Consider the following 13,239-nt stretch of genomic DNA (forward strand, 5'->3'; position numbering starts at 1 on the left):
GAAATGGAAACCAAATGTATATATCATTCAAGCACAACATGGCCACACATTGTGAAACTTGCTTGTTTGTTATTATGGGACACAGAGAAATATGCTTGAAAACGTCAGAGGCTAAGGGCTTGATTTAGATCTTGGTAGACCAGCTACTCTGTCACAACTGTGATGGATATACCGTCCGCATAAATATAAATCCCATAGAAAATAATGGGATTTATATTTCGGCAAATGGGAAATCTGTCATTGTTGTGATGGAGTAACTTGTCCGCCAAAATCTAAAACAGGCCCTAAATATTTTAATGGGGTGCACTTAGATTTTGTGCTCTCCTAAGCCAATATATATGGAATAAATTCTTCCATGACGTGTATTACAAGGGTATTGCAAGTCACAAACGAGTTCTATAACCATACAGAGGAATGATGAAGAAAGTTGAGTTCCTTTATAAGGTCATGGACCTCTGATGTGACTTGAAATACCCTTCTAATTAATAGCAGATTATATTTTATTTCTTTTAATACATTTTCACACCATGACCCTTTGGTCAAACCGCTTAAATCCCTACTCCCTTACTCTTTCATTTGAAAGAGATACTACAGTTGCAGACATCAAAGATAAAAGCAGCATTTAGTGCAAAATTAAACACATCAAAAGCAGTTAGCAATTTGTTGGAAAAAGATTTAAGAATCAGTTTAATAGTAGTTAGGTTTAAAAATGATGAGGTTCACGATGTATAGATACATGTGTAGATATATTTCTCCTGTAATGGCCTTTAGTGTGCAAAAATAAAGATCTTCCCATGAATAGCTCCTTTCTGCTCACCCTCTTCCAGTGAGAAATAAAATGTAAAAATGAAAAGACATTTTTCATTTTTGCTGCTTTGCTTAAACTGACTGCAGCTCTAACAATGCTCTGTGATCTGGTCTTCGCCTTTGCTGCTGGCAGGAAGCATTATGATGTCACAACTCAACTGTAAAAACGTTTTACTGTTGAATAGCTATGTCTCCTCATTATTAATAGTGACTAGCACTGCCTGCAATAACAAATTTACAGAAATTATTTTATATAGGGATAACAAGGCCCCGTGTATTATACAGCCAATATATACTGACAGGTAGATCTGATGTCTTTGTCTGAGCACTAGTCACATGGGTTTGAGGCAGGTAGGGAGTGTTGCTAGAGCAGCGGTCTGCTATTAGGCCCTAAAAGGTGAAATACCTATACTAAACTAGTGGGGAAAAGCTTTCAAAGTAATTGATTTCTTTTTCTTCTTACTTTCACTGATCCCTATTTGGAAACCAATCCTCCTTCACTTCTTAAAATGGACCAAACACACATGTTCCCCCATCCCCTGTTTCTCCTGTATCGTATGCGGGGCTCTAATAGACTAAGTAGGTTTCTAAGATCCTGTCCACATGATAAGGCACCTCCTGTCACACATTAGTGCCTGGCAGTTACTAGCTATGTCTCAACATAAGGCCAAATCGAGTATGGACAATAACCAATGAAACCACTTTGCCTTAAAAGAATCAGGGCCAGACCCTATTCCCACTCCCATCTTGTGTACTCAACATATGCCTCTTAGCCTTCATCTACTCTTTTCAACCAAATACATACTGAAGCAAAATATACGTTCCACCAACATTGTTAATGATCTGCCCTTTGTCTACTCTCTGCATCTCTCCTGCACACCATAAAACACTGCATCACAACGTGTAGCATAACCCCTGCTTGAACGCCAACCCCACACCTTAACAGCGGGCGTTCACATTCACCTTATTTGGCATGCTACCTTACATGTCCCTGATCCCCTTTCATCGTTCCAGGCTTCCTTCATCAATCAGTGGGTCAACAGGATGGCCACCTCCCACTCTCTTTACCACCAAAGAAGTCCACACAGCAAATGCTCCCATACCATGAATAATTTGCTAATCACTTAATTATTATTTTTAGAAGGACCTCAACAAATGCATAGCCAACTCTGAGTTCCTCAAAATATTGGTCAGATTGTTAGTAATCATTGTTGAGTAAAATAACCTAGGGTCATATGAACAAAGCATTTTAGTGTTTGCAAACCCTCTGATTTGTTAAAGAGGGTTTGCAAATGCTAAAACCCTTTTCAAATGAAGTAAGCCCATTTACTTGGAAAAGCTTTTCAGAATCTTTAATTAGGCTTAGGAAACCAATCCAAATCAGTTTGGCGTTTTAGGGCTTCTCTTTGAAATACCAATTACTCATAGTATTTCTTAATGTTTTGAGACTGAAAAACAGCTGCAAGACATTAATATGTTAGCAACATCTCAAAGGAGGAGGAAACCCATTGGAAAGTGTGATGGACCTCTTCTCCTTGTGATTGTTGAGTAAAACATTCCTGAGGGTAGACAGTGGTCCATGGGACACTGCTTACCCCCAAAGAAATGTTTGTGAAACTTTTCATTTTTTTAAGCATAACTGTTTTCTTTAAGAATAACAAGCTGCATTTCTTTTTAAATAGATTGTTATATGTAAAAGCAATCACATACATGGTGCTCTGCTGACCCCAGCAGGCCACCTTCCCTATTATTTAAATGAATCGTAGAGGGTTGATAGCGCGTCCAGTCCTTATAAATTACTTGTACTTGGACACGCTGGAGGTCGGTGGACCTTTTAACCTAGTTGGGCTCTCCTCATCCTAGAATAGTCGGATCACTCAAATCAATCATCAATAACTAATTATAATCAACAACCAATTAATCGATTAATAATCAATTAATACATTAGGAATCAATAACAATCAGTAATTGACACACCATGACCTTTCAGTCATGAATAACCACACCAGTTTATTAAAAGTTAATAAGTTTATTTCCCTATATTAACAAAGCTAGCACAATATATGTAAGTCTCAAAATCAAATGATATATGTATACGAACATTACTAGTTGTCCATAGCGATGGAAGAAACGCAATCTACGCAATATCTGGATTATAAGGCACTCGGTTATAGCAATGCAAATCACTAAAATGAGCAATAGAATTTGACTAATTTCATACATCGTTCAGCATAACAAGATTTCAATTTAGCATGGTGCATCAGATGAATACCTCGACTAGCCTCTAATTAGCATTGGCATGTGGGGCTTCATGCAAAACTAATTTTGTCAACACAAATTTAGAAAACTTCTAGCTTGGGCCCTATCAAAATAAGTAGTTGGTACCTAGGAAAGAAAACACAATGTATAATACAATTATCCTTATATATTTACCAAATACAATCAGCATTCAAGAAAAGTCTTCGTCCTTCAGGTACCGGTTCGATCAGCATGGGGCAGATTTCAGAGGGGCAATGTTAAGGGCAAGTTTCCTTGCAGTAGCAAGGAGAATGGGGCAAATATGTCTGCATGGACAAGACGGGGCAATATTAAAGTTAAAGTCTCTAGGGTGAGAATTCTTAAAGTCTCTTTCTCTGCGACAGAGAAAAGGCATCGGAGGGTCGTTCAAGATGGCTTCTTGAATCAGGCTTCAAAATGGCATCAAAGAAAATGGCTGACTTCTCTTTGTCCGGAGGGTTTAAGTAAGTAACATTCCAAGTTCTTCAGGGTCTTCCATTGGAGGGTTCATAGGGCGGCTTCCTTTTGACCAATGAATAGTGTCTTTCTCCTAGTACTCATTTGTGCATAAGGTGTCCTTGGAGCCTTGGAACACAAGTTGCAACAAAGTTTGCCAATTATTTCGGTATCAGTGTTTTTATTGTCCGCACCTGCAGAAACTGACCTTGCTTTAAAAGGGATGAAACTAGCCTAGCACGAAACCTTGAGATAAATGTATTAGTCATCTGTACTGGAAGAATACAACCTTAAAGTAAAATAATATGTCTTTGTTCATACAAGTGAAAACCACGCAGTTAAATTTGAGACCAGGCAACTAGGCCAAAGCCTCTGCTAAATTTAAGCTAAGCATATAACAGTTTCAACAAGGAAATCATACAATACATGTGCAATTATGACGAATTACTACATTTGTCAATTCTTCATGATTAATTAAGCTTTTTTATAATAATGGCGAACTACCCCGTGGGCACAATTTCCCACGTACATTAATTTTCTTTGCTAAAATCACACTACTTTATACGATTTTGCTTATATGATATATGAATATTTGTTAGACCTTCTTTTCTGCATCATCAGGGTCACAATTTGTGACCTTCTCATAAACATTGATGAGTTAGGTCGCTTTGCGACCCACTATGATTCAGTATTTTGTGAATCAACATACTGATACAAAGGTCAGTTCCCAAAATACCAATGCATTATGTAAAAGTCTGGGTGCAAATTGCAACCACTTTTATATGCTGCATTGTAAGTACATCTGGCTCCTAGTTTATAAAACATAGCCCTCCGCGTTATCCCTTAAACTGCTCAACTGTAATTCACAGAGCAAATCTTATTGTTGATTTGTCACTGCCTCATCAGCCCCCGGATATACACACACTTTGGGGCATATTTACAGTCTCTTGACGCAGGGCAGTGCCACAACCCTTATTGTTGCACTGTCCTGTGTCAAAAGGTCAAAATATGGTGCATTCCTTTCTTGTCCTTTTTCCCTGTTTGTGACACAATGGGCTACCATGTCCCAATGCAGGCACCCTTGCTCCTTGGTGCAAGGGTGTCTGCGTTGTGGGGATGATTGTTTTTGTGCAGGACGGAACACCTTCCTGCAAAAAAAAAAAATCCCAAGAGGTGTTTTCCTCTTTCTCTGTCTGCTGCAGAATGCAATACGCACGCATATAAAAAGGAAAAAAACAAGGAGTAATCAAGCTATCTTTGCGCCTCCCTTATGCCTCTGCTGTGGAGACGTAGGGTTTTGACGCATTCCCAGGTTTGCAAATCCCTATAAATCTGGAAATGATTCAAAGTACATGGGTGTTGCTTGGGAACACCCACTGCAACACCTATGGAACACCTCTTTGATGCAGAGTAAGGCAAGGCAGCGACTTGCGCTGTGTTGCCTTACTCCATATCTACAAGGCGATTTAAGGCCAAGCAAAGTGGCCTGAAGCCTGTGCTGTTGGTGCGTCCAAAAAAGTGACGCACTGGAGGCGCAAGCCGCTAGTAAATCTGGCCCTTTGTCTGCATGCTACCACTTGGGCATGCGAGTAGTCACGCAGGAGGCAAGTTATCAGCTGATAAGATTTATTGATTGCTTTCCAGAGCACATATTCAAACTGCGCAGCGTGCTCATGCGATATGCTTGGTTTAAGATGCTGCTTACATTAATACGCTAAGCATTAGTGATTAAGAGGAAATGTTTTCCATGTCAGATTTTTAATTATCTTATTGCCTGAATCCCACCGACCTGGCACACTGAAATCCAATTGCCCATATTTATTATTGCTATTAACAGTAATTTTCGCTCTTTAATCGAAGTAGTCAGCCGCAGTGCTTCTCAATCACTGAAAAGCCTTACTTTACTCGTTTGCTGGGGTGTTTTATGACACTACTGATGCCATTATTCACCAAGGCTCAACACGCAACTTGTAAATTCACACCGCCCCCCGCGTTCCGGAACAGCGCATTGCCCCATTTGTGGCAAATTTATCGTTGGCATTTACGTTTATGCCAGCGCGCAGCCTTCCCAATTGATGACAAAGTGAAATATAAAGTCATAAACTCTGCCTGTCGTTGTGGGCAAATCATATTATAGGAGAACAAAATGCGCTCCTCCCTAAGGGACCATTATTTAAAGAATTTATCGCTTACGAAAGGAACACCAATACAATGCAGGAACAACATAAGCTGAGCAAGGGAGCCACAAACCACTACGCAACTTTTCAAATTGTATTGATCATAAACGATTGTTTCAATGAAGAAGGGATATTTGGCATAGAAGAAAGGACAGGCCAAGGGCCCCACTGTCTGAAACACAACTGCCCATTACCTGCTACACAAGCATTGACCCCTGGAAGATGCTGCTCTTGGAGTAGACAGAGGTTCAACCTTGGTACCCAGCCAGACTGCAATTGCTTTCTGTGACTAGCGCGCAGTCTGATACAACAGGAAACAATGATTTAAAATAAAATCGAGATGGAGGACAAACCTCCCAATCTGGCCAGACTGAAACTACCACTAGTGTAGACAACATCTTCAACCGACCTCCATACTAAATTCACCAGTCTACATACAAAACCCCGATGGCAGGACCACATAGTATCAGGGCAGCAGTCTTTGAATTCTACAAAAACTTTACCCATAAAAGCTTACAAACCTGGAGCCATATTTACGAATAGTTCAGGCAACGCAGCAAGACAGGTTGCTGCGCTGCATTGCGTGGACAAGAGAGGGCTGAACTGCACCATATTTCCCAAGATATGGCACTGTGTTCAGCACCCTCTAAATGCTAGAGCACAGGTGGCTGACTAGTTCTAACCTAGCTACCCTTGTGCCATGGTACAGGGGTGCCAGCATTACTGGTAGGTTTGGTTTTGTGTAGGAAGGGGTACTTTATTGCACAAAAACAAGCCTTGGAGACACATTCTTTAAAAAGTAACAAGGATATATGAAGATATTTCTCCTTGTTATGCCTCTGTTGAGTAGTCACACTATTTGGACACAAACTCAGGTTTACAAGTGTTTGTAAATCTGAGTTTGCATCAAAATACATGGTCGGTGCACATGAAAGCCCATTGTTATGCCTACCCAATGCAAAGTAACACAAGGTAGCACCATGCGCTGTACTGCATTGCGTTGTATTTACTAAACCATGCAAAGCCACTCAAATCAGCTTTGTGTGGCTTACTAAATGCCAACAAAGGTTTTGCATCAGGGCTGCACCTCAAAAGTGATTGAACCACTACACAGAATCTTAATAAATCTGGTCTAAACTGAATAAACACCCCCTGGTTATTCTCACTGTAAACACGTGTAAAAAAGGCAAGTCTTTTAAAAGCAATAAATGTCTATTTCAAGCACAAAATACCTGGTTTGCATTCAAAATCTCCGCAAAGAACTGCAGAGGAGGAGATGCGTGGAAAACAGGGAGGTGTGCGTCGATTTCTGAGGCCGCACATGGTGATGGGTCATTTCGTTTTCACGCAGGGAAGGCTTTGCGTTGATTACTGGTGCTCGCTCTTGGATCCTCTTCAGGTTGCGGGGTTTTCGGACATCCCGGGGATGATGCGTGGATTTCTGGCGCTGACAGGATGAAGTCACAGGGGCTGAGTTGATCCAGTGGGCGTTGCAAGGAAACTTCTACCGCATTGCAGGCACTGCGTCGATTCCTCTCTGGAAGTCAGGCTGCATCGTTCCGGCTCGGCTGTGTGTTGATCCAGTGGCCCGTGCGTGGAATTTCTGGTCATTACGCTGGCACTGCATCAATCTCCCCATTGCAAAGTCGGGCTGCGTTGTTCCAGTTCGGCGTGCAGTGAATTTTTCACCGCAATGCAGGCTGTGCATCGTTTTGGGCAGGCTGCTTGTCGATTTTCGCCGCACAAGGAGTCCTTCTTGCAGAGAAGTCTTTTTTGTCCTGAGACTTCAGGGAACAGGAGGCAAGCTCTATCCAAGTCCTTGGAGAGCACTTTTCACCACAGCCAGAGAGCTGCAAGGCAGCAGGGCAACAGCAAGGTAGCAGTCCTTCACAGAAAGCAGTCAGGTGAGTCCTTTGGGCAGCCAGGCAGTTGGTCTTGGCAGGATGCAGGTTCTGGTTCAGGTTCTCTTCTCCAGGAAGTGTCTGAGTTGGTAGGGGCAGAGGACCTGTTTAAATACCCAAATGTGCCTTTGAAGTGGGGGATACTTCAAAGAGTGGCTTAGAAGTGCACAAGGTCCTCTTTAAGTTCAATCCTGTCTGCCAGGGTTCCAGTAGGGGGTGTGGTAGTCCTTTGTGTGAGGGCAGGCTACTGTCCTTTGATATGTAAGTGTCAGGCCCTCCACCCTCTCAGCCCAGGAAAACCCATTCAAAATGCAGATGTCTGCAAGTGAGGCTGAGCATCTTGTATTTGGGGTTTGTCTGAGTGAATGCACAAGGGAGCTGTCAACTGAAGCTAGCGAGACGTGGATTGTAAGGCACAGAAGGATTTAAGTGCAGAGAAATGCTCACTTTCTAAAAGTGGCATTTCTAAAATAGTCATATTAAATCCTACTTCACCAGTCAGCAGGATATTGTATTATCATTCTGGCCATACTAAATATGACCTTCCTACTCCTTTTAGATCAGCAGCTACCACTCAAACAGTATATGAGGGTATCCCCAATGTTAGCCTATGAAAGGAGCAGGCCTTGCAGTAGTGTAAAAACGAATTTAGGAGTTTTACACTACCAGGACATGTACACTACACAGGTACATGTCCTGCCTTTTGCCTACACAGCACCCTGCCCGCTGGGTTACCTAGGGCCTACTTTAGGGGTGACTTATATGTAGAAAAAGGGGTGTTTTAGGCTTGTCAAGTACTTTTAAGTGCCAAGTCGAATTGGCAGTAAAACTGCACACACAGGCCTTGCAATGGCAGGCCTGACACCTGGTCAAGGAGTTACTTAAGTGTGTGGCACAATCAGTGCTGGAGGTCCACTAGTAGCGTTTAATCCACAGGCCCTGGGCACACATAGTGCACTTTACCAGGGGCTTATAAGTAAATTAAATATTCCAATTGGGTATGATCCAATGTTATCATGTTTAAAGGGAGATAGCATATGCACTTTAGCACTGGTTAGCAGTGGTAAAGTGTGCAGAGTCTTAAAACCAGCAAAAACATTATCCACAAAGTAGAGGGAGGCAGGCAAAACGTTAGGGGTGACCACCCTAAAGCTGTCAGGTCTAACAGTGAAGATTTGTTGACCTAATAGACAGTCCTACCACATTTACAAAAGCCGTAAAACAGCTGGAGCTGTGACTTTGACTTTGCACTATCCATGTTCTGGCAATATAGTAATTGACAATTAGGGCCTGATTTATACTGTTTTAGCCCCGGATTTGCATCATTTTCTGATACAAAAGTGGCACAAACTTACAAAATATAATTGAATTTTGTAAGTTAGCACCTCTTTTGCATCACAAAATGACGCAAATGTGGCGCACAAAAAGTATAAATAAAGGTCCTCAGTGTTTCCACATAATCCATTCCCATGTGAAGGGTTATTATATTTCACTCACTGGATCATAAAGATGCATACATCAGCCGCATGACTGGTCAACTCTCGGTCACATTCCATCTCTGAGGCCTAAGATGGTCATATTTGCATCATTTAAAAAGATGTCGACTCACTCTTGATTGCAAGACATAAGAAAGAATAACTATCACCTGTGGGAATCGGGGGGTTGGCCTGAGTGCAAGTGGAATGATTCCTGACCAAAGTAAAGTCATTAACTCCATAAATCCTTCAGGGCTGGGGCCGAGTCCATCAGTAAAGATGAGGTTTAAGTTATCCTTGTACATCATTCACGTGAGTCTTCTTCCTGCCTCGGGTTCAGAAACCACAAGCACTCAGGTGAGAGACATCACTATTCACACCTTCATAAATCCTCTACGTGTTTGGACTTGGCGAAGAGTGTGGTATCTAGAACCATTCAATCAGAAATCAATAACATGAAACCATAAACAATTTTAAACACCATGAACAATTTAACACTAAATGAAAACTGAAAACTAATAAAGTTTCAAAAGATTATTACAACCCCCAAAACAATGTCACGTATATGGTGCACAAAATTGAGTTATAAACATACATGAAAAAGCATAGGCTGACTGAAACGTCTAAAAATATTTAGGGCCAGATGTACCATCACGGCCCATTGCGATTCGGTAATAGCGATTTTTAAGAAATCGCTATTACCGACTCGCAAAGGGCCATTTATCACATTTGCGAATCGGTAATAGCGATTACTTAAAAATCACTAATGCTGTTACCGAATCGCAAATTGCAATACCGGCCCCATTTGCAGCTATGGGCCTAGCTGCAAATATTTTGCATTTCCAAAATTGCGATTTCTGAACCAGAAATCACAATTTTGGAAATGCAAAAGGCCAGGGTGCTGGGGGCCTAAGGCCCCCTCTCCTGCACCCCAAAAACGTTTTTTTCAACATGTAAGGTACACACATGCCAAAAGGGCATGTGTGCTTTACATGTTGAAGTTAAAAATGCAGATTAACTGCATTTTAAAATTTTGCACCAGGTTACCACCTGGTTGCAAAGCATGGTATTTTGCAAGTGCAAAATGCCATTTTAGGAAAAATCGCAATTTGCGATTTTTTCCAGAATAGCCTTGCGACCTGGAAATTGCAAATCGCAAATTGCGACTCACAATTTCCCGGTCGCAACGCAAGAAATCGCTATTTTAGCGATTTCTTAGTTGTGGTCTGCGAATGAATTTCATGCATCGCAGACCACGGGTTTGCACTCGCAAACGGCCGATTTTACCGTTCGCGAGTGCAAAATAACTTCATACATCTGGCCCCTAGCCTACTAAATATCAATACTGTTAAACACTCCAAAAGAATGACATGAATTAGCAACAACACAATATGCACATTAACATCAGATTACAAAGCAGATGGTGGTGACATCAGTAAATCATCAAAATACAAATGTAGCAACAATTTCAGAGCTGGGCCATCCTTATCTCTAACATGAATAGGGACTTGCATGTGTTGGAATGGGCTAACATATGCGGGCAAAGCAAAAATAAAAGAAAGATAAAAATAATTTGTAAAAATCATCTAGCTAAGGCAAATCAGTATAACATATGCTAGTGGAAGTGCCTAATCTAAAAGGAAACAAATAACCACATTCAGTTATTCCTCTCCTCATGGGACAACAAACAGAATAATTCATTCAGCAGGAACAGTCACCTTCTTCTGACGTCAGTTGACAGCATCTATGCAGAACACGGGCTGTGCGTAGGGTAATTCAGCAGTTCTGAATTAGTTGGGCATATTAGTACTGAGACCACATAACAGATGGGGCAATTAAGACTAAGATGGGAAAACACATCAGGGAACTTGAAAATAACAGAAGGTGACAGCAGATTTAAGACAGAAGTGGGCATAATCTGACAGAGTTCTGAAGAGGTTTGAGGCAGGAGAGAATTTCATTCTAAGGTGGTCATTATGACCCTGGCGGTATTATAACCGCAGGGCCAAAACTACGGGAGCACCGCCAACAGGCTGGTGGTGCCTCCCGGTGTATTTTGACTGCGGCGGTAGCATCGCGGTCGCACCGCTGGGGCCGGCGGTTTACCGCCACAATGGCCCCGGTGGATGTAATCCGCCAGGGCAGCGCTGCTTGCAGCGCTGCCCTGGGGATTATAACCCCCCTACCGCCAGCCTGTTTCTGGCGGTTTGCACCGCCAGGAAGAGGCTGGCGGTAATGTGTGTCCTGGGGCCCCTGGGGGCCCCTGCACTGCCCATGCCACTGGCATGGGCAGTGCAGGGGCCCCATAACACGGCCCCAGTCAGCTTTTCACTGTCTGCATAGCAGACAGTGAAAAGCGCGACGGGTGCAACTGCACCCGTCGCACGGCCGCAACACCGCCAGCTCCATTAGGAGCCGGCTCCTATGTTGCGGCCTCATTCCCGCTGGGCCGGCGGCCCAGCGGGAATGTCTTAATGGGAGCCGCGGGAGTGTGGCCGCATTGGCGGCCGCACGGCGGTTACCGCTTGGCGGGCGGCGATAGCTGCCCGCCAATGTCGTGATGACCCCCTAAGTTTCAAAGTTCCTTACTAATTAGAATCACCACAATCCTCTTGATTGGTCCTTCAGGTGGGCTCACTTTGTGCATCATATTCAGTGTCCAATGGCTGTTGATGGCACCACCATGTTTGCAACTATATCGGATTCTCTCAGCAAAAGTGCATTGTCATTTCAATTATTTCATACAGTTTTGACAAATATTACATTTTCTAATCACTGGCAACGTGGAATCCTCTCTCACGACACACAATAAACTATACAAATTTCTCATGACAACTTCAAATTTCCTGCCTTGTTCGAGAGCTAGAACAAATAATTCAACTTTGTTAATCCTAAAACAGGTTATTCGCCTTCAGTACAATAGGACATTCAACATTACATTAGCAGCCTAGGAAAATAATTCAGGTCAGGGATAACAAAATGAACAAGTGATTTGCCACTACTGCTGCAAAATGAATCATTCAGGCCTAGTCAAGCTAAGAAAACCTATATGCACATTAATATAATTAATACGTTTACAAAACCTATTGTGCACCTCTCAACTAATCACATATGCAAAGCAAATTATTTAATTGCAAACATTATTTATAACATGTTAGAACAATTTTAAGCTTGCATTTATTTTTCTGCACTCATGTAATTCACATTAATAAAATCCATTTAATCAATATAAGTACAATTAATTCATGTCCATTTAATACAGATAACATGATTTATTTCTACTGTTTCTTATTAAAATTATACTTTCATGTGAATATTAATTATGAATTCACTGAAATGTAAATGCACAATGCCTTCATGTTAAATGAGATGTCAAAATACGAATGCAAGCCACAATGTCCACCATAATTCAAATGTGCAAATTTTTACATTTCCATGTTAATTTTACTGTTAGGCTTTTTAATGAAAGTTTAAAAATCGCCATATGCTAATTTCCATGCCTTTAATATATTAGTAAAATTTAATCTCTATCAGTCCCTCCTCTGACGGCAATCTATGTTGTCACAAAATAACTTTTCTCTTTTACAATGAGAGAAAGCAGAACCTTGTAGTTTGCTAACGCAAAAAGTTTAAGGGGGTCATTACAACCCTGGCGGATGGTGTTAAAGCTGCGGTAATACTGCAAACAGGCCGGCGAAAAAAAAAAGGGAATTATGACCGTGGCGGAAACCGCCAACATAGACAGCCACTTTAACACTCCGACCGCCACAGCGGTACAGACAAGCAGCGCGGCGGTCACCGCCAACAGACAGGCGGAAGACAATGTACCGCCCACAGTATCACAACCCGCCACCTTTTCCGGGGCGGATTCACCATGGATAAAAACACGGCAGAAACAGATTTTGCAATGGGAAAACGCTCACCTGAACACATTCCACGAGGAAGGAGGCCACCATGGAGCCCGAACTACAAATACTCCCTGCGCTTGTCTTTCTGCTCCTCTACGATCACCATCTACGTAGGCGCCGAAGACAACGGTGAGTACTGCACCTATGACATAGGGGAGGGGGAGGCAAAAGTCAGGGGGACACACATGCAACACCCTCACCCCCAACCCCACCCTCACCCACTACAACACACACACCA

The sequence above is a fragment of the Pleurodeles waltl genome, chromosome 8 (genome assembly GCF_031143425.1).
Source record: "Pleurodeles waltl isolate 20211129_DDA chromosome 8, aPleWal1.hap1.20221129, whole genome shotgun sequence".
Lineage (NCBI taxonomy): Eukaryota > Metazoa > Chordata > Amphibia > Caudata > Salamandridae > Pleurodeles > Pleurodeles waltl.